The sequence below is a fragment of the Rhinolophus hipposideros genome (genome assembly GCF_964194185.1).
Source record: "Rhinolophus hipposideros genome assembly, chromosome: 11".
Lineage (NCBI taxonomy): Eukaryota > Metazoa > Chordata > Mammalia > Chiroptera > Rhinolophidae > Rhinolophus > Rhinolophus hipposideros.
This window is the reverse complement of record NC_138057.1, coordinates 38,970,799-38,993,221: the sequence shown is the minus strand read 5'-3', so window position 1 is coordinate 38,993,221 and position 22,423 is coordinate 38,970,799. Positions and strand designations below refer to the sequence as shown.

At 36.4% G+C, this 22,423-nt stretch overlaps 1 protein-coding gene across 7 annotated transcripts in view; it reads right to left on the bottom strand.

The window, feature by feature from the left end:
- The window catches only part of LOC308504605 (annexin A1), a 110,438-nt gene that overhangs the window by 27,226 nt on the left and 60,789 nt on the right, over positions 1-22,423 (bottom strand). Inside the window, exons 5-6 of one of the 7 annotated variants that reach the window (XM_081065598.1) lie at positions 5,385-5,531; positions 4,726-4,840 (exon numbers count right to left, since the gene is read on the bottom strand). The exons of 3 other annotated variants lie outside the window; for them this stretch is intronic. The gene's annotated coding sequence lies outside the window, so the exon portion shown is untranslated. The remainder of the gene's footprint in view (positions 1-4,725; positions 4,841-5,384; positions 5,532-22,423) is intronic. 3 more of the 7 variants (XM_081065597.1, XM_081065596.1, XM_081065595.1) reach the window with 3 other exon arrangements.

The following is a 22,423-nucleotide window of genomic DNA, read 5'->3' as shown; positions in this document are numbered from 1 at the left end:
TGTGGAAAAATATAAACAAAGGCAGTAGGTTCTAACTAAAAGTTCAAAATTTATTTTCATGCATTAACAAAGGGCTGATATCCACATTACACCAGATGTTTTATAAGTTGTTGAGGAAATAAAGGAAGTAATCTAAACAACATCAACAAAAATGGACGAAAAAATATGAAGATTCAGAGAAGCAAATTCAAATGGCCAAACAAAAGGAAAAGTTCAAATTTATAGGAGTGAGGAGTGTTTAAAGAAACAATGAATACCAACCCATCAGACTGGTGAATAACCTTCTGTGAGTAACAATCCACTAACCCTTTGACTTTCTGTAACATCTTAACTGAAAATGATATTCTCATACATTGCTGGTGCTTGTTTGTTTGGAAAGCAAGTTGGCAACAACTATGAAACTAAATTAGATACAGAAGATGATAATTCAGAGGGGTAGGAAGTAAACCAAGAGAAAGTAATCCTGAAGAAACAACAGCAGGAGAAATTGGGAAGGAAGATGTGAATAATACAGTGTATTATGCCAAGGCTACAGAGTGTTATTTAGAATGAGGATTAAAAAGGGGCCTTGAATTTAGACATTTAAAGGGAGATGATGGCCTTAAGGATAAGAGTTTCAGAAGGAAAGTGGAGAAAAAGTGATTTGAGAAGAGTATGGGAACTGAGAATGTGGAAGTTGAGTGTAGGCAACTCTTAGATGAACACATACTCTTTCATAAAATGGTGGGGAAATAGAGAGCAATAATGTGTTAATCGTGAGGTAGGATTGAAAAGTCTGAATATATTTTCAGGTGGAAAATATATTAAGCTATTAATGAAAGATAGTTGAAGTCAGAAAAAAAAACACAGGATAGCTACTGGAACAAGCTTCTAGAAGATTTGGGAAGACAGAGAATCAGTACAGAGAAAGAGTTAGGGATGAGAAATATCCCATCCACTGAGGATCTCCTCCTATCCTTCTTTTCTAGTTGAAGATTTGATGTGAAGAACGAGAAGAACACCTAGTCCTCAGATGGGACACATGTAGTAATTCCAAGGAGCAGAGACAGAAAAGCTGTGACAAGAAGAAACCTCACCTATCTTCAAAAGGAAGACAATGCAAAGACGTGGGGAGAAGACGGCCATGTACAAGCCAAGGAAAGCAGCCTGGAACAGATCCTTCCCTCATGGCCCTTAGAAGACACCAACACTGCTGAAACCTTGATTTCAGATTTCTAGTCTCCGAAACTGTGAGAAATTAAATTTCTGTCGGTTAAGCTACCCAGTCTGGAGTACCTCGTCATGGCAGCCCTAGCAAACTAACACAAATTTATTATTCACCTAAGGACACTCTTGGTTAAATACCCCTGGACAGACTTAAAACCCAACTGACACTCCCTATATAAGTAATGTTTTTTTACTTGCAGAAATTTAAATGAATTAGCAAACTATGGGTGTTGGCTATTGTTTTTTGTAATTCCCAATAAATCTGTGGGCCCAGTTTCCAGAGATAAAATATGCATGTATTATAATGGAGAGAAGATGTAAGGTATTAGTAAGACAGATTTGTGTGAAAAACCTCTCTTTGTTTAAAAGGTATTCCTGTTTGTCTCCTAATTCTCTCCATTGACCCTCTCTATGATGTAACAGTTGGAACTACACTTCTCAGCGTCTTTGGGGAGGCAATCCTTTTCCCCATGAAGCAGTTGCCCTGTCATGCCTACAGAACTGTAGCTGAAGATCATCAACAAATCCCTCAGTGTGCTGGTCCAGAACTGCTTGCAGCTGAAAAAGAAATGTGTCTCACCAATGGAGAGCAAAGACAAACTTGGTTTGCACTATTTTGGATAAAGAATAAGCAGACAGTAGAAGAACCTTTTGACTTATCTTTATCTCTTGATGTCCTGAAGTATTCATTATTATGAAGGATTTAAAAAATATTTTGTCTAGAGTATTTGGTTATCTCTGATTCTGACAATGTCCTAAAGCAACCTATTTCACTTTCCTATTGCAAGACATGAAACTATAGTTTAAGGGCAACAGATACTGTCTGAGTTTTGCAACAACACACTGCATTTTTTCGACATGCATAAAGACCACATGGGATTTAAGGCTACTTTTAAAAATAGAATGATTTGAAATGTCTTGCAATGCTACAATTGTGACTGCTGTACAGCTAGCTAGTATATAAAAATCATTCTGTTAATTTTTTAGGTATTTTATATGTTTTGTACATCCATACAAATATGGAAGATCATGAAACTCATAAAGTAAGCCTCAAAATATAAGATAAAAAAGGGGGGAAGCTGCACACTTTTTATAACTAAGATTATCTTTAAGCTCAAAGCCAAACATGCAAATTCTAACATTTTCTCTAAATCTGCTACATAACCACGAGCCTTTTGGGGAGACTAAAAATAAGCAAAATGTGCAAAAGAAACAATCTAAATTCCACATGTGATAGCCAGGTTCAGAAGAATCCCAAGAAATTTAAATTTAGCTAATGGATTTACTGTAGGCAATCCAGAAACTTAAAGATCCTTAGACTTCATCAGCAGCTCTTCTTCATACTTGAAACCATATCCTGTTGCCTGGTTAAAGTTAAGCATTTTTAAGAGGCTGTGGCAGGTGCTTGCAATATGCACATTTCAGTTTAATATCCATTTGGGTGAACAAGAAGTCAGCTGCCTGGATCTGAGGTGTATTTGCTGTGGACACAGGTAAATTTGCTTAAAGGAGTCAAAGTGTAAAGAGAATAAAGGCTTAGTTGGGTGAAAAGGGAGCCCACAAACACTCACTGGATTAGAAATGATGGGTTAGGCAAATATTCTTTACAGCATTTGATATTTGCAATATGGAAATGAAATGCAGATCAAAAGAACTGTCTGGCGGACTCCTTAAAATGTGGAATCTCCTAAACTTCCTTTAAACTGAAACATCTAAGTTACATTTCTATGTAGCTTGAGTGTACTAAGTTTAATATCCCTGTGAGATATTTTTAAAAACTCTATAGATGGGGTTTTGTGAAAACAAGTACTGCACTGAAGAGAACTATTGTATAGTGAATGTTACCACTAAGAAAGGGAATTTCTGAGAAAATTCATGAAGCATCCATTTTGTGAACAGACTTGTTTTGCGGAAGGGATTACCCAAGTTCAGGATGTCTAACTGTGGTTTGATGAATCATGACTTTAAAATTCGCCCCAGAGTGGGGAAAAGGAAGAAGGAGCTTTTCAGGGGACTGCTCAGTCCTATGAGACGTAAGTAATGGGGAGATAATACTATTCCTTTCCTGGAAATACCTGTAATTCTTTCATGGGCAGCTTAATTTTAACACGACAGATACTTACAACTGAAATGGGAACTCAAAAACAAACAAACAACAACAACAACAAAAAAACCCAGAAAGCTTCTTTTTTAAAAAATTACTCATTTCACTGTAAGAAGTGGTAGAAAAGCCACAGTTTTCATCAGGAGAGTGCACTCAGAACTGCTTAAAGCACTTGTATCTTGAAGATCCTGCAGTTCTTAATAAATTACAGTAAAGTTATTTCAGCTACCAACACATATTATTCTTTATTTCTGCTGGTCTCATGGAGGCTCAGAAAAGACTTTAAGACTGATTTCTAGGGCAAGGCATTCTCTGACTTTGAGTTTTTCTTGGTTGACATCCAATTCATATTTTACAACCCAGCTCAAAAGCCAATCCTCTACAGCATAACTTCAAGTCTCTATAGAAAGGAGTGTTGCTTCTCTGGAAAGGAAGCAGCACATTGGTTAGATCTTGAATACAGAATCATTTCACTCAAGTTTTAATGTACCTATTTTTATATTGTCTCTCTCCCCTACTAGACCAAGTTTTTTCAGGTTGCATTCTTATACCCAGACTGTGACTGTCCACAGGGCTTCACATATTGTAGGGGCGCACACACACACACACACACACACACACACACACACACACACACACACAAAATTAAATGTTCATTCAATTATATAGCAAAATGATTCAGCTCTACTCAGTCTCTATGTGTTAGCGTTCCTAAAACTGCTAGCAATCACACATAGCCAGTGCGGTTCCACGCACTGGGGTACTCAGTGAAAAGGACAAAAAATCCACCACCTTCACAGAATTTATATTTTAATGATGCAAGTAGTTGTGATATGTCAGAGAATCTACTCTGAAAAGAAAGCTACTCTTTTTCTCCCTATGAAATTTCCAAATAGTCTACTCATAAATAGTGTAGACTTTGAAATTGTACTTTTGCCTTATGAGGTGATCGCAGCCAATAAATCATAAATGGAAGATGGTCTGATTGCTTCGGTCTTTTTCTTATAAGCTAGCCAATATCTTCCGTTAAAAAAGAAAACACAAACAAACAAAGCTAGAGTAGGTTGACAACATAAAGCAATGATAGTTAAACCTTTGATGGCATCTAAATTCAATTCTCTGCCCCTTGTGGACATGCTGTGCAGAAATCACATCTGCTTCTCCATAGTGTGGGTCCAAAACGGGCTGTGAGAATAGAGGGCCTTGAAAAAGCCATTATCGCAGTGTGTCCAAGTCAAGTTCAGGAGGAATGGAACAATAAAAACAGGAGCACACAAGAGGAGGATCAGAAGGCAAATCAACTAAAGCCAGCTGTAGTAGCTCTCAATGGTAGAGTGGCAAAAGGCCAGACTGTTCAAATTCTAGGCAAAAGGTCTGTACAGAGTGGATGGTAATAAGAAGTTACTAGTACTTACTCAGCTCTTGCAGAGGGCCAGATAATGGCAAATAGGGAGGAGAGTACACAAACAGATTCAAGTCAGAGAGAGAAGGTTTTGGCAAGATTAACACGGCAGGATCCTCAGCAACTCACTAGGGGAAAACAACATTGGGAGCAAAGGAAGCTTTTCAACTAGCTTGTCATCATTTTCCAAGTTAATTAACCCCTCCTTAAAATAAATAATTTTTGTGGTATTGTGGATCGGTGTTTTTAAATATAAATCCCTTGGATCAGTCAGGATTCCCAGTGTAAAAGTTGAACTTCAACAAGGTTATTCAGAAAGGGGGAAATGCATAAGTAAGATACTCGGGTGTCTTTTATAACTCAAGTGTAGATCTGGCCCTCAGGTACGTAGAACTAGACATTTGAATGTCATTAGAGGTGTCTTTCTCTATTTCTGCATTAATCAGTTTAGTTTTTCTGCAAGTAATAGCAAACGTGACAGCCAACATGCTTACCCTCCACACTTCTTACCACTCCTCTACTAAAGAAGCATTATTACTTTTTTTCTTTTGTTTGGGGCGGGGGAGATGCTGAAAAAGTGTTCTAATTGGTCTAGCTTGGATCACTGGCCTATATACCTAAAATAATCCACTGTGGAAAGAGTGTTGATGTACAGTGATTGGAAGACCTTACCTGAACCAGTTGGTTGGTTCTACTCAGTAGAAGATAGCGTTGTTCTCAGCATCAGGAAGAATGCTTCTGAGACAAAATAACAAATGTCCAAAACATTTTTGAAGGAACAGAATCCACTGTCTTCCTCAGTACTTCCACTTTTATTGTCTAGAAAGGTTTAAAATTCTTAAGATACTAAAAACTGATTGCCTTTATTTTCTTCTTGCTATAGCTGAAAGAAGGTCTTCTATAGTCTTACAATGATTTATGGGTAATATAGAATTTTAAAAGTATGTAAAAATTTGTACATTGCTCCTATCACATAACAACAGGCTTGGAGTAAATTCTTCCATTGATAATGACTAAATTGTGGGGCAAAAATCCAACTTTCACCTTTGTCCTGAAGTTCCCTCTTACCTTTTGGGGCTAATATCACCTGTACATGACGTGTGAGTAGACCTTGGGACCCTCTCTACTTCTTCTCTACTTGGGACCCTTCTCTGGGGCCACTTGGGGGCTCTGCCTACTCAACCAGGCCTCTCCGGGGGGCTGAAGGGGCCCACACACTCCAGCTGTGCCCTCCCTTCCACGCACCCGTCCCCATGGGTTCATGGCTCATACCTTTTTAAATCCATATTCCTCTCCTGCCACCTGTCTCTAGAGCTGAGTAACCTTATGCCTTCAATGCACCTGTCCTTTCTAACACGTCACCTAAGATTGTAATTACATCTTGAAACTCATTCAATAAAGAAGGAAAAACCAGGCATGCTAAAAAAAAAAAAAAGTGATTATCCTAGCATCAAAGTTAATTGATTTAAAGCTTTATGCATGTGATGTTTTTGCAAAAGCGGTATAAATTCTATAACCACTTGTCATGAGCAAGTGGGTCATGACAAAATTTGAAACTTTATATAAATAAGACCTATTTTCTTTTAAAATTGTCATAGAACTTCATTTTATTTATTTATTTTAGTGAAATATTGTGAAGATAGGCTATATTGATATAGACCATATCAATACAAAACCATCAACATGATCTTTTGGTTATTCTTTCATTTTTGTTACTCTGATCACAATTTTTTAAAATTATAGTGAAAAATCACTATTTGCAAAGTCCCATTATATAATTCTCTCATTTTATCATGACTGACTGCCATGTACTTTCTGAGCTCGGCTCAACCCAACATAACATATAAGGGCCTTAAGGCTAGAGATTGACTGACTTTGAATAAGGTATGTGTTGTGGTATAGGTGTAGACAGAAATAAAATGCAGACTGGAACTGAATTTTTATGACCTTCCATAAGATGTACATTCAACTTAAGAACCTTCAAAGATAGCACATTTGAAGTAATGTGAGCTTTTTAAAAGCATGCTCTTTGTTAGAAATTTCATAACTGGTTTGAAATGCCCCCAGTCTCTGACAGTTTACTGCTTAGCTAGGAGGTCCATTAGTCATCAGAAGGTATGAGAAATATCCAATTAAGGTTTATAATCTACCCTAAATTCTAGAATATCTATCCTGAAGATAGAGACATAGAATACTTAAGAATATCTATCATTTTACACTTAAGAAAAACACCACTGTTCGTGTGGAATCTGAAATTTATCAGATGAGTTCTTAGAATCCACACTTAAGTCAATGGTGTATTTACCAAAGGTACTAATTCAAATCATTTTATAGTTATAACTCTAAATAAAATACAGAGGTGCCAAAAAAACGTATGCACATTTTAAGAAAGGAAAAATCTCTTAAAATTGTAATATATACTCAATGTATATCAATAACAAAAGATGGATACAAGTCATGTTTGACTCTTGCAATTACAAGAGGTGCTCAAAGTGGTTACCATCCGAATGCAGACTTCTGATTATGGCGAACTACTGCTTGAGCAACGTTGACCAAAGTGTCCACTTGAATACATTTTTTTGGCACCTCTGGTGTATATCATTGATGGGTCCAGAAGAGGGTTTGATCCAGATCCTGGGGAGTAGAAAGCAATGCCCAAAAGCCTTGGAAGCTTGGTGTTCAATGTTATATTTAGATTTCCTTAAAAAAAAAATCTAAATCAAAATATATATTTTGTTTTAAGAAATAAAGAAGACATTGTTCCACTAAAAATGAAAGTAATCTTTCTATGAAGATTGGCAACTTGATTTTCTTTCATTTTATATATCACTGAGAATATTAACCAACATCCCTCATTTTAAAATCTTTTTTTTTTCTCCTAAAGGTTGATCTTTTCATGTTGTTTTTTGATCCCTGAAATAGTTATCCTCTTTCACACACATTCATAGATGGCCATTTCACTCTTGTAAAGAAAAGTGATAGTTTTTAGGTAGAACTCTGTGGAAGAAAATAGATGTGTGTATGGGTGTAATGTGGTCTTAGAAACTCCTTTTAAAGCATCCACTGTGTTTTTAATGCCTCTATAAATTAAACCTTAAAAAAGTCCTATTATAAATTATTACCACTTCCATTTTTCTGTTGATAAAAATGAAACGAGGCTCACAGAATTTCAGACTTTTTTTTTTTCTCTAAAGGAAAAGTGAATTAAGTGACAATATTTGAACTCAGGTCAGTTTATTTAGGACTACCTACTACCAACAGTAGGCCTGGGCTTAATATATAGTATAGATGTTTAGGGCAATTGTTATTCACACATTCTTATTCATAATCAGAAGAAAAAATTAGAAAACTATTATTATTATTTATGAGGAAGATGGCACTGAACTACTTTTAAATGAATTGAGTATGAATATATAGTTAACTTGTGTTGTTATTTATGTAATTACGTATTTGATATCTATCTACCTCAAAAAACTGTAAATGCCTTGATTTATTTTTTATTAGTTTCATTTCCTAGTACAGTGCCTGGCACATAGGAAGCACTTAATAAATACTTGTTAAATGAATAATGAATGATGAGTTATCTCTAAGTTAGAATGATCTCATTTGTTCAAAGAATCCTTTAATAAGTAATCAAACAGGACAATCTGGTTTATTCTCCACCATTGGGAAGCTACTAATATTCTCTTAAAATAGACCAAAGGCAATCTACTAGAAGTGTTTGGATAGGATAAAGGTGAGTCGATACTGGCCTGTTATATAATACAGCACAGGTCCTCTGATTGAGCAATAGATATTGAAAATTTCTATCTGTGAAATCAATTCTAGTTTCAGTTCCTGCATTCTTTTTTCTCCTTTTCCTCATCTTAAAATGAAATCCTTCACTGTTAATTAATGATATGATGACAATAATGAAGAATGGCTTTCTTGTTTAATAATCAACCCATTGTAGACATGTTATTAACTAACGAAATTTGCAGTAACTAGAATTGGATTTAGAATGATCTTATCATAAGGAAAAATAAGTATTATTTGACTAAAATTTTAAAATACAGGACTAGAAGTTGGCGTGGATGGGTGGAGAGGAAAATATTAAGGATGAAGGAAAGAAAATCAAAGACAAAAGAAGGACGGTTAACATTTGCCTGACTTAGATAATACTTTGCATGGGACTAGTGCAGAGCTATTTGAAATCAAATGAGTAAGGAGGGAATTCAATCCATCATGGTAAACCTGATTTAACATTCTTTGTTTCTTTAATGCTCTGAGCACTGCTGATATAATATACAACTTCAACCAATCAACAGTTTTTATCCACCGATAACACTGAAACTCTGAAACAGAATTCTTTGCAGGGCATTGTGCCTAGATGAGCAGGTGGCAAGGTAATGATGGGATTGTGCTTATTTATGGTTGACTAGCTAAATCCTTGTGGTTAAAGACTGAAACTCAACAGATCCCAGGAACATATTGAGATCCCTGAGGTGAGCCTGAACTTCCCTCTAAAAGGCAAATAGAAACCAAAGAGGGTAGAGAGAGATGTCAACAGCCCCATGCCCGTCCCTGATAACTTTCAGTGTGTAAGTAGCTCTCATTCTCTAAGATTCTTACATTGAATGATCCATCTTGCTGCAGTAGAAATGTTTCACCTCCTAGAACAAAGTTTAATCATTTAAGTTATTAAACTGAATTTGTTCTGTTCTATTGTAATATGGACAATGTGTGTGTGTGTGTGTGTGTGTGTGTGTGTGTGTGTGTGTGTGTGTGTGTGATCAACATTCACTCAATGTCTAGGTTCCTAGATAGTGGTAACACATTTTCTCGATATTTTTGACCAAATAATAATTGGCAGAATTTCATTTGGAAAAGTTTGTACACATTAGAGTAGAGAATTCTGCTACTGGATCTGAATCAAAGGGGACCATAGTTATGTTCATTTTAGTCTAATTTCTGCATTGAATCTTTATTAGCACTTTGCTGAAAAATGTTGTATAAATTTTTTCAATAATAATAAAGCAATATTGATCCAGAAAGGTAGGTCTACTCATGGTCTCTATTCAATTTAAGGTCATTTTATTTGGAAAATACACTAGAACTGTACTTACTAACACTAGAAAGAGGTATTTTTTTAGAAGGCATCTCAAAAAGTGCTTCAAACTACTTACACTCATATATATATAAAGGTATGCTTATTTTTCAGTATAAATGATAAAGTTGACTTTAAGCCAAGAATTACGTGACTGTGCCAATGAAGTACACCATTGATCATTGGGAACTTTGTCTTCTGACTGCCTGATTCTTGAGCTGGGAAAAAACTACCTTGAAGGCAGGGCATTTTCTTCTCAAACATGTAACTATAAAGTCCCTTAAGTCAGAGATAGAAGTGAAATCCAGCCTGCTACATCAGTCAATGGTGAAACTTTCTATTTGTCTAACACTTTAGTGCTTATGAAACTTTTTCACATATTTATCCCATCCTCACAATTATAATGAGGAAAAGGAGAGGCAGCTGATATTATTACTGTACATATTTCAAAATGGAAACCCAATGAAGTCGAGATTTAGCTAAACTCAGTGATTAATAAATAGGGATAGTCAGGACTTGAATTTAGGTCTTTTTCACCTTCTTTGATTTCAGACCATGGTGCCCAACTCAGCTTAAATATTTGGAGGTATAAAGTTATGTAAAATTCTAAATTATGGATTGACAAAACATTTTAGAAAGTAAAATTATAGATTGATAATAAAATACAAAAGTGATATCAGAATATGACAACTTTGGTGACTATGAACTTACGTATATACAGCTACCTTTTAATACTGAAATGTCATCCAGTAAACTCCTGGATCTATAGTCTCACTCTATGTCTGGTGACATCCACACTGTTCCTTCTCTTTGGGATGGTGTGGGAACCTCAAAAGGAACACTATGTTTCTAATTACTATACCATTATTCAATTTCCTGTACATTTCTTGAAAAACCAGCTCTTCTGGAATTAGCACTCATGGTGTGTTCATACTTTTAAAAGTTTTCTTTCTTTTTGAACATTTGTTCTTAGTAATTTTTCATAGCTGACAGTTGAAACAAAGCTCGGTGATTAAATAGTGAGACAGTTTGACTTATTCATTGTCTTTATAGTGAAAGGAATGCAATGCAAAGTCATTGTGCACACCTAGTTTTTGTCCATTCAAAATCTTTTCTCCGGGTTGATTGGTTTTGAACTCTACTGTTTTTCATAATTTTCTTTGACTTTGTCACTGAAATTCTTTCATCCCTGAATTAGCTTTTTCCTTCCTATTGTCAGTTCCTATTTTCCAGTTCCTATTTTCAAATCTTCATTATTTCTTTCTTTCTAGTCACTTGAAATCATTGACTATAAATAAATGCTTAGGTTCAATTTTCTTAAAGATCTTCAGAAAAATAAATAAATAAACTGACTCTCCAGAGTTTGGTTTCAAATAAGTCATAATCCCTATAAAATTGCCAAGAACAAATTCTATTGATCAAAGAAAATATAGGGGCCGGCCCGGTGGCTCAGGCAGTTAGAGCTCCATGCTCCTAACTCTGAAAGCTGCCGGTTCGATTCCCACATGGGCCAGTGGGCTCTCAACCACAAGGTTGCCAGTTCAACTCCTCGAGTCCCACAAGGTATGGGACTAGCAACAGCAACTGGACCTGGAGCTGAGCAGCGCCCTCCACAACTAAGACTGAAAGGACAACAACTTGAAGCTGAATGGCACCCTCTACAACTAACATTGAAAGAACAACTTGACTTGGAAAAAAGTCCTGGAAGTACACACTGTTCCCCAATAAAGTCCTGTTCCCCCTCCCCAATAAAAATCTTTAAAAGAAAAGAAAATATAATACAAAATTCCATTATTCCATCTTCAAAACAAACCAACCAGAAAAATACTAAAGTATGAACTAAATCAGATAGACAGATATGCTTTACTCTGATTTCACATGTGTTGGAGGGTGATCCAATTAAATGAACTTCTAAATACTCTGCCACTTTGTATCCAAGACATATTTAAATAATTGATGATACTATTGATTGGAATTCATGTTTTATTCATCTTTCTAGAACTTTCAAAAATTTTATAATACAAAATACTTTGTTTGCATCAATGACATGAATGATATAATTGGGGGGAAGTAATAAAAATTATATTTTAAAGACCTTGCTAATTGTTAAAGAGCAAACAATAATTATTTGATCTTTGTATTTCTCAAGCTACTAATATTATATTTTTTTAAAAAATCATCAAGGTGATGACTCTAAAAGAAAGAAAACCTTACAATTTCTACAGATTCTGGGCTTAAAATATAGGAATAATTTTAAAGAAACCAACAAAATTTAAGAAACATCATATTTCCTCTTAAAGAAATTAATCAGGAAAGAAAAAAAAACATCAAACAATTTACCATGAGTTCATCATTCTTAAGTAAGAGTAGATTTGGTAACTTCTAATAGTCATCGATACATTTTTTTTTTTTTTGCAGAAATGTGGGCACTGGTTTATATTTCAGCACAATTGCAAGTAACGGAGCAATGCAATTAAGAAACATTCCAGGAATTTTCCTGGATTGTTTCACACGATGTATGGTTGATGCTAGGATGAAATAAGTCCTCACTGAGCATATGGCAGGACATGTGCAGAAACACAGGGAGTATCAGTCTGTAGCACATTTTGATAGTACCTGGATGGTAGATAGTTTTCTCAGGTGTCACCAACACAGAAAGCTGCTTTGGTGAGCAAGAGGCAGAGCATATTCTGACTACAAATGATGGGGCTTGCATCAGGGTGGGGCCATAATAGTCAACCAAGGAGAAAACTACGTCACACACAAAATGCAAACATCAAGCCAGTTGTTGGCCATATTCCTAAACATGCACCTCAGTTTCCTGTTTTGAAATATATGTAACAATTTGTATTCTATATATACACGGGACAGTCTGTATAGAAAGTGGATCACAATATTTAGTACACAGACATTTCTTAACAAAGATTCATTTTTGTTTCCTCACAACAAATGAACTAAACTAGACTGACAAATTCGAATATAATGTCCCTGAATAGACCATATTAAGGAAAATAAATTTCTAAGATAAAAGTGAGATTTAAATGGTTATTTTACCATTTTGCATTTTTTTTCACAGCGAAAATGAAGCTATTTTGGGTAATACATTCTTTTTGTTGTTGTTTTTTTCTATGTTCTCTGAACTTCTTTCTGCATTGCTAAACACACGTGATCCAATTTCCCTAAGAATTTGACTCTTAAGAAAAATAAAAGAGGTCTTAACAAGCTGTAAGAAAACAACTGAATTATTCATTATTGCATTCCTTCTAATTGTGTTCATGAGCTGCCATTCAGAACAAGCAAAATGTTTATCATTTTATTATCAGAAGACCATATATCATAAAACAGGAACAAGGGGAGTGTTATAAGTGATCCAATGAAAAACACTGAAGAAAAAGAAGCAGCAGGTCAGAGAAAGTTAGCAGTGATGCTGTATTAGAAACCAAGGAGAGAAGGACAGCAGCAAAATCTTCTGCGGCGGTAGTGTTTCATACCAGAAACTCTAGAAGATAGAAAGCCCTGTGGCTGAGCTCAGCCTGTCACAGCATGTTTTTCTTTTGAGTCAGTGTACTGTCAAGGCACTTCCTCAGCTGGTTGCTATAGAAATAATTATACTACAGAACTTTGAGCCTCCAAAGCAGATGGATGTTAAAGTAGAAATGCTGTGATCTTTGTGTTTGTTCTAATATCCTCAGGAGTAAAAAGGAGATAAAATCAAAAACAAAAGGCAGAGTTATTTGAACGGAAAATTTAGAAATAGGTTTTATAGTTTAACCAAGTATTCCATTTTCAGTACAACAAAACAGTTAAGTGACTGCTATTGCTGAAGCCCTCAGTTTACAGAGTTATCAGCGAGCGAATGCTAAAGGAAACAGGAAGTAAGGGCCCCTGGCTAGTAGAAGACTGCTTTTAATCAACTGAGGATAAGTATATCTTTGAAGGGGGTGATATTATCTTGTAAATGACCTCTTTTTAAATTTGCAGTATATGCTGGGATGTCACTATCTTGAAAAAAAAAATGCTAGAAAAGGTCAAAGCCATTTTTGGCTAATACCATATTCACTTTGATTATTTTCTCTTTTCAAACTTTTTCTTGTGAGATTTATCATAAAGAAGATTTTAAAAGCTGTCTACATACATGTATATGTATGTGTATTTTTGTGTGTCTGTATATAAACAGATATCTTTCTATTTTTTTCTATTCTGTTACATGTATCTTTAGATCTTTCCCTTAACCAACACCAGAGTATCATAGTTTCTAAAGTTGCGTAATACATTTTTATATGGGGTAGGGCCATCCCAACATCTTTTTCAAGACTCTTTGTGCCAAGACACTTTGATAATTTTCAGCAATTATCCCATTTTGGCGTGATAATTTGTGGAAGGATCCTATGATAGCAATTGTGACTATTTAGTCATTATGAAGTAATAGATGACAGAGTTACCAAAGGACCTAAATCATAAGATGGTGCATCTGTTCTACAGTGGCTATTAATTTTCCTTTGACTCATTCGGTGTTAAATTCCAGCTTTAAAAGCAAACAAAACAAAATCAAAAAACTCCCAGTTTAATCTGCATGTATCTACAAGTTAAGCATTCCATATTAAGTACTCCTGAGTTTATCTCAAGGATTTCAAGTAATTCTGCCAATTGAAATTCTAAGATAAACATATGGGTGCAATTATATCTGCATTTTTATAAACAGTGATACACAGGTTCATCCTTTGTTCAAAGAATGAAAGGAATTAAAATGCTAAGTGGAAAATTCTCATTAAGAATTTGTTAAATGTAGAGCATTGTAATGAGTTCTGGGGTGTAAGATTAATCCTGTTTACAAAGGTCTAAGAATTGAATTGGAAAAATGGACTTTTCTTTATATATAAAAATTTCAGAAACCAATCAAGGCTGAATATAGTAAATGTTAAGTGAACAAGATAGCTGTGTAGAGGAAGGGGTCACTCTCAAGAGATGGAGGTCCCTGGGAGAGGCTTTCTTGAAGTCTTAAAACAGAGTAGCATTGAGAGGGAGAAGGCGCAAAAGTGTCTTCTGGAAATGAGAAGTATCATTAGCCAATATGAAAAGACTAGAATGTGTATAGTGGGCTTGCTGATTGTAACTTCAAATTATAAATGGATTATATGCAAGAATGTAAAATTATATTACAGAAATCTCTACAGTATATACTTGTGGCATTGCAGGGTCCTTCTGTGGCTGTGAGGACTAGCTTAGGTTTTTAAAGTAAGAAAGTAATATTTCATGGGCAATAATGATATCAGGCTTCTGCTCATCCGATTTCAATAATTTTTATTGTTTATATCAGGCCATGCTCTTCTCAGGTGTTCATATGTTTTTCCTTTAGAAGCACCTTAGTGTATTAGCCATCAACCTAGACCCCTACTTGAATATTGCCACTAGACTTCTGCTATGCTGGAATCCTATTATTCCCACTGACAACAGGGAGCCCAGTTCTTTGACAGTATTGTTTATCATCAACACTGACAGAGCCACCACTGAGCTTCTCAAATTTGCCAGTACCTCCATCACTAGTACATTCCTTACAAACTTAGCAATGAGAGTGTTCTCTGGGCCTTCCAAAAACACAGCCCGCTGGTTTTTGGATCTCAGGTGTTATACAATAGAGTCATTCTATCATGCTGAATTCTCTTAGCCTTTTGATCCCTTCCTTAAAACTCTGCCAAGGCACTGTTGTCATTTTTATTTAATTTAATATGAGCCTTTTGTCCCCATCAAGCTTCTAACAAACATCCCAGCAGTATATTAAGACCATTTTTAGGTATTCCTGCCAGGGAGTTTTCAGTCATGGGAGAATGATCCTTTATTGGCAAATTCACTTTTATTGAACTTATCTTCCACCACCACACCTCCCACCCCAGTCCAACACTGTCAAGATCTCCTTCTTGACATGCTTTTCCCTCAATTTCTTTTGCTACAATTAATCATGTCTTGAAAGTTCCTTTGGTGAATAATCACTTTTTATCTCTAGCAGGGAAGTACTTTCCTCATTGGCCCATGCTGACACATGACCCTAATTATAGAACTAGTAGACAGGCAAGGAAGTGGGGTCAGATCTTATAGAGGAAAAATATTATCCTCCAAGATGTTGATCTCAGTTGAGGTTTTGGCATGGTCTTCCCGTAAGAGAAGGCTGCTACACTCCAGCAAAACCACATAGGCCACACTGGTAGGCCCAGGCATTCAGAGGAATCTGGGGACCTATGTTCTTGAGTATATCCACTCATATGTCCTCATTCAATATGGCCCCACTCTTTTCATATCCGGGTTCTGATTTTAACATAAAAAGCTAGCCCAGATGATGAATTCTACTATTGTAGGATTTATTGTAGTTCTACTAGTTTTACAATAAAGCACATTAGCCAATCTGCAGTTCAGTCTGCCTTCTAGCTACAGAAATTTTGGAATCTCTTTAAATGCTTCCCTGGAGGTTTTCTAACTTTCACAGCGTGCCTCAGGTTGGTAATTGACAAATTTAAGCTTGTCAGTTTTCTTCTTCGAAGCAACAGTGCTACTTAGCAACAACCAACCAACTCAGTCCTTACAATTACGAATCCCTCCATATCACTAAAATGCTCCATATAACATGCCAGTCAGTGAATCTCCTGTCACCTGTATGCCACCCCAACTCACCACCGATGAAAGTTACAGCAGTCATAATGCTACAGTGAGCAGGGAGTTTTTAATAGTTTATCTCCAACTGTAGGATCTCCGTTGCTATCCAGCTGGCAAGTGATCTAATTCCAGAATCATATGCTAGGACCACTTACTACATTACCTATTTTCAGTTGGGTTTCTGCATTAGCTTCTTAAGGCTGCCATCGCAAAATATCACAAAGTTTGTGGCATAAAACAACAGAAATTTATTGTCTCACATTTCTGGAGTCTAGAAGTCCAGCAGAGTTGGTTCCTTGTGGGCACTCCAAGGGACAATCTGTTTCATGCCTCTTTCCAGCTTCCAACTGGCAACACTGGCATTCCTTAGCTTATAGATTCATTGTTGTAATCTCTGCCTCTGTCTTCACCTGACATTCGCCCTGTGTGTCTCTGTCTCTCTGTCCAAGTTTTCCTCTTCTAAGGACACTAGTCATATCGGATTTAGAACCCCGTTTAATATAGTTAAAACCTTGTCTTAACTTGAGTGCATCTGCAAAGACCCTATTTCCAAATAAAGTCGCATTTAAACATTAGAATTTCAACAGAACTTTTTGGAAAATCCACAACTGTTTTGCAAAGACAAATAAAAACAAATCCAATTTGGGGAATTTGTGTGTTAAGTGATTATTAGGGTATAGTCCCAAGAAAAATACAGTAGAATAATGAGGAAATGGGAGTGGTCATGGAAGCAGAACAATCAAGATTGCATGATTCAGCAGTGTCCAACTGAAGATAACTTTTGGTCATCCCAGCCATGGAGTTCTGGGGACAGGTAAGTCACAAATCTGAGTTGGAAACCAAACCTGCTGACCTCTTGATTTCAGACTCCTAGCTTCCCAAACGGTGAGAAAATAATTTTTTGGTTTTTAAGCTACCCAGTTTGTGGTATTTAGTTTTGGCAACCTTATCAAACTAATACAGTAGCCAGTGACAAACATACAGGTGCTTACATGTAAAAGTCAGAGTACACTGGAGGCAGGTGTGCAAGAAGTAGAAGAATCTGAGGGGACTCAGGAAGAGACTGATGCGTTTGCTCTGGACTCAATTAACCCCTCACTCGCAGTGAACCATTTCTAAAACGTGCTTCTTGTCTCCACAACTTCAGCCTTTACTCCATCAGACGTTCTGATTCCCAGAAATGACATGATAAGGGTTATACTGGAATCCAAAGCCGTAACTCATACTTTGTCAATGTGGGCTCTAAAACATTTACCAAGGCTTGCTTTTATGTAGTGGAGGCAGACACAAATATGTCTGGACCTTGGGAGATTCATTTGGATACATCTTGTTGTTTCCACCCCTGCTGATAATGCTAAATGTGTAAATGCAATTGCACTACGATAAGGGCAAGGCGCCAAGAACACAAATCCTTCAAGACTGAGGAAATGGGTCACTTAACAAAGCTATCAACGTAAATCAGGTACAACGTTAGCCATGGATGGGGAAAATGCACAGTATGAGAAGAGCCCTTCGTTGACTGGTTGCTGTTGAAAACTCTTTGCTTAGTTCAGTGTATCTTAAATTCTATTGTCATATCTGTACATGCAAGGGATTTACATCACAGTCCTAAAAAATAAAGTCCATAGCCAAGGTTGAGGAATTGTTGTCTATAGGTGAGAAAATCCACTGAACAATCACAAATAGCAGAACCCCTTTGCTTCTCTACAGGACTAATTATAAGACTCACATCATAGTCTATTAGGTTAAATCTGACTTTCCATGCTTTTCTGTTTCCAGATCTAATTAGCATAATGTTTCATTGCATTGACATCCTTCTACATAGCGCAATGTTAAAGTTGATCTTACGTTACTCATTCCTTATCATAACTCTATTGTTTGTATAATTTTTATCTTTACTGAGAGCTATAATCCATACTTTCATTGCCTAAAAAGAAAAAAAAAAAAAAATTACTTCGGATCTGTAACTCACAAGTTAGTAGATCAAATATCTTTCTTATTATACATTTAAAGAAAAATGTCACAATGATAATTCAACTTTCAAACTTTGAGTAAAATATTAAGATGCAGGGTGGAGGAGAAGTGCTACAGGCTCACAAAGTGACGAAGCAGAAAAACTCAAGTGTGCATTTCGCAACCGTAGCCATGAGAGGGGGAGGCCCCGGGCCAGGAGGTACTACAGTACCAGGGCGCCTGTCAACCTGTGTCAACAGACAAGTTAGATACCACTAACTGTAATGCTCCTTGCTTCAGGAAATTCCTGAAACCCAATTTAATTTGATCAAGAAACTAATTACTCTTCTGAGCAAATAAGCCTTCATCTCAGGACCATAGATTGCGTATCTATTGCATAAAGGTTCAGTTATCAACTATTTACTTTATCAGACTGTCACAAGATCCTTACCTCTCTGTGTCCACCAATATTAAACTGATGCCTGCCAGTTGAAAAAGTTAAAAATCTAGAGACAAGGTTGGTAGAAAGAAAAGCAGGTTTATTCAGAATGCCGGCATGCTGGGAGAATGGCAGACTCCTGTCCAAAGGCCATCTCGGTGGTCCTAAAACAGGCAGAAAGTTTTATAGGTACAGAAGAACAAAGGAAAGGGGGAGTACGTCAGGCAGGTCCGAGGGCTGACATCCTTCCTGGGGTCTGGTCTGTTTTAAGACAGTATCTCCAGACTCTGGACTCCGCCATCATGGTCTGGGGTTTTATGCACCACCAGTAAAAACTGCAAGGGAGTTGCAAATTGGATTCCAGTGTCCAAGCACCTGAGCATTGAGAAATTTCGCCTTTCAGGTTAGGATTTTGTTGATTAAATGGATTAACAAGGTATGTGTAGCCTTGAGGAAGAGAACAAAACATATTTCTTAAGTCAATCCATGAGGGGAGAAACAAAGAGAAAACAGCTGAATATGAGGGTAGATCTAAAAAATATATATAGAGAGATGCAGTTCTTATTTTAGAAAAAAGAGCAAAATGATAAATGTGGTATTTTTAAAATAAAGAATACTTTATGTAAATATATACAAAAATCAAACCATTATATTTTTGATTCTGTCAAATATGACAATGAATGTGAAATCACTTACCACTATTTTTAAAAATGGAAATTGAAATTTTTGCATGTGACTCTGTAAGTGATATGAGGGCATTATAGATTAACTACAGGAATTAATCCATTTGGAGGCATTATTTATAGCCATAAGATGCAAAATGCCACAAACAGCTCAACATATGATAGAATAATCTTCAACATTTTCAGAGCTAAAACATCTAAATAAATCTTACATTTTGTTCTATGTGAAAAAATTGTTTTGACATTAGTTTCACAAATGTGTTATTCACACTCAGTGGGGGGACAGAATCCCAGAGAGTAGTTTCCAGGCTCTCGGCCTCACATGGAAAGGTGCTGGCTCAGTTATTAGATGCCCATCAACTGTAATCAAATGACCATTCACTGTGGTTGGGTGGCCGTCAGCTGTTACCTGTTAGCCATTGGCCACTAATATAACTGCTGTGGCCACGCTGGGGCAGTTGGTTGGTTGGCAGAGAAGCACAAGGTGGATTGCGGATAGTGTGGCTCCTGCTTCCTGTGTCTCCAACTCAGCCACCAGCGAGAATATAGTGGTATGACTCCCCTATCTACGTCTCCGTGAATGTTCCTTTTTGGCCTCATCATGTCCTGCGTTCTTGTACGGGGACCAGAGACCCTGCATGACACTCAGTGTTAATTACCTTTTAAATATAGTCATTAAAACAGCCGAATCTCTGTTGTAATACAATAAAGAGACATTTATTTTTCATAGGGAGCCAAGCTAAGTTCATATTCAGAGCCTATAAACAAAATACAGACAAAAATATTAACCTCCCAACTTGGCCAACCTCCAATGAATACATACAGGAAAAAGTGGATTAAACAAAAGTCTTAAAGATGAAGAACTCATGCTTTAGCTCATTAGTGCATGATGATAGATGTAATAAAAATTGCACAACTTGCATAACTGGACAAATAACGAACTGATGGTGGAAACATTTTGTGCAAACACATATCAGTATATATTCTAATATCATCTCATTTAAACCTACTCTTCCTCATGTATCTACCATTCTCCTCATCATATCTGACCTGCAGAACCTCATTTCTCATTCCTCAATATCTCTGAGTGTCTCCAGGGAAGTAGCAGAGTATCCTGGCTGAGAATAGCTACTCGGTGGATGACGACCTAAGTTCCTTCTCATCCAGATAGCCAGTATCGATCAAACCAGGCAGTATTTTAGGTACTGATGATATACAAGTGAACAAAAGTCCATAACCCCTCTTCATCAAAGTTACATTTTTATTAGTGTGATAGACATAGATAAATAAAAGAGTAAAGAGTAAATAATAATCTTAAAATCCTGAATCTTTTTACTGTTCAACCTTGAGTAAGTTATTAATCTACTAAACCTCAGATTTTTTTTAACCTTCCTACTGAGGATGACAATATTGCTTATAGACGTGAGTGTGTGTGAAGATGGTAAATGCCAACATATCAACTCATCTTACTAAAGTGACCATCATTTTGTCTTAACTCCAAAACTTAGAAATCGTAGTTTTTCAGAAAAGTCTTAAAATCATAACTGTATCTATTGTGTGAAATGATGTTAGTTCATAGATGTTGATTTTTATTAATTAGCTTGTGAATAAACTCAGAGTTACTTTCTCCTTTTCCATTCTTTGATCTTCCAACCAATCTGAAACCCCTTACAGGAGAGAACGCAGTTCTCTCAGCAGCTGCCTATCTCTGGCTGGTATTAAAGTTGGTGTTTGTCTGCTTGCTGACTCTAAACACAATGCAAAGCTTTGTTTCTTCCACATTACCTCCTAAGCTTGTTGTGAAGTGAGAAAGAGATAATCTATGCAAAACTCTTTGCACACCACCTAGTACATAGTAAATGCTCAGTAAATGTTAGCTACTATTATCGTGTTGTTGTTTTTTTTTAGTGTCTAAAAGGGGTGTCTGAATTTTTATTTACTGGATATGTTTGAGTACCAGTCAACAATGAACAGCATCTCTTTAAAATTTCCTCTCTCATTCATTTGCTCCATGGGATGAAGTGAAGAGGCACAACAAAAACTTGTCATGATGTTTGTTGCTTGCTATTTTTGTTCTCGATTTCACATTGAGTTTGGCTGAACACCTGAACATCACCAGGATTCCGAGATCATGGATCATCACAAATGCTATCTTTTCTTCTTCTTTGGAATAGACACGTCTGTATTACATCACCACAAGGAAGGCACATTCTCCTTTCACTTCTAGTCTCTCTTCAGTTGAAATCTATTATTATCTTTATCCTCACTGGGTTTACATAGTTTAGAATCTTAATACGTACCTTTTGCACTGTTATATGTGCAATAGCCTCCCAAAAGATTTTCTCTTAGCTAATATAAAACCTTCCCCCACCTTTCATACATATTATGTGTACTGTCACCAGATTAAATGTCCTGATTAACAACTCTGGACCATTGAGGTTTCTGATCAAACACCTTTGTATGTTCATACCTTAATCAGGATTTAAGACCTGCCACTGCCTAGATCCTCTTTCCTTATCTAATTTTAGTTCCTCTTATGGTCCATAACGAACACTGTATTCTGGTTAAAATAACTACTTTGCTGTTCTTTAAGTGACTCAACATTTTCTTTCTACGTGGAATTCCCCACTCACTGCCTCACCCTAGACCCCAAATATACACTCCCCATCCTTGAAGGGTCTCTTCCTCATAATCCTCTTAGCTGAGAGGATGTTTTCTCCTTCCTCTTACTTTTCTCATAGTCCTCATCACTTTCTACCGTCTACCTTATAGAATTGTTATTTGTGTACCTACCTGCCTTATCTCTCCTAGTGGAGTATAGGTCCTTAGGAGAAGAATCCATATCTGGTTTGTATTTTTATTCCAAAATATCCATACTGAAGAGATACTTGTTGACTAAACGAAT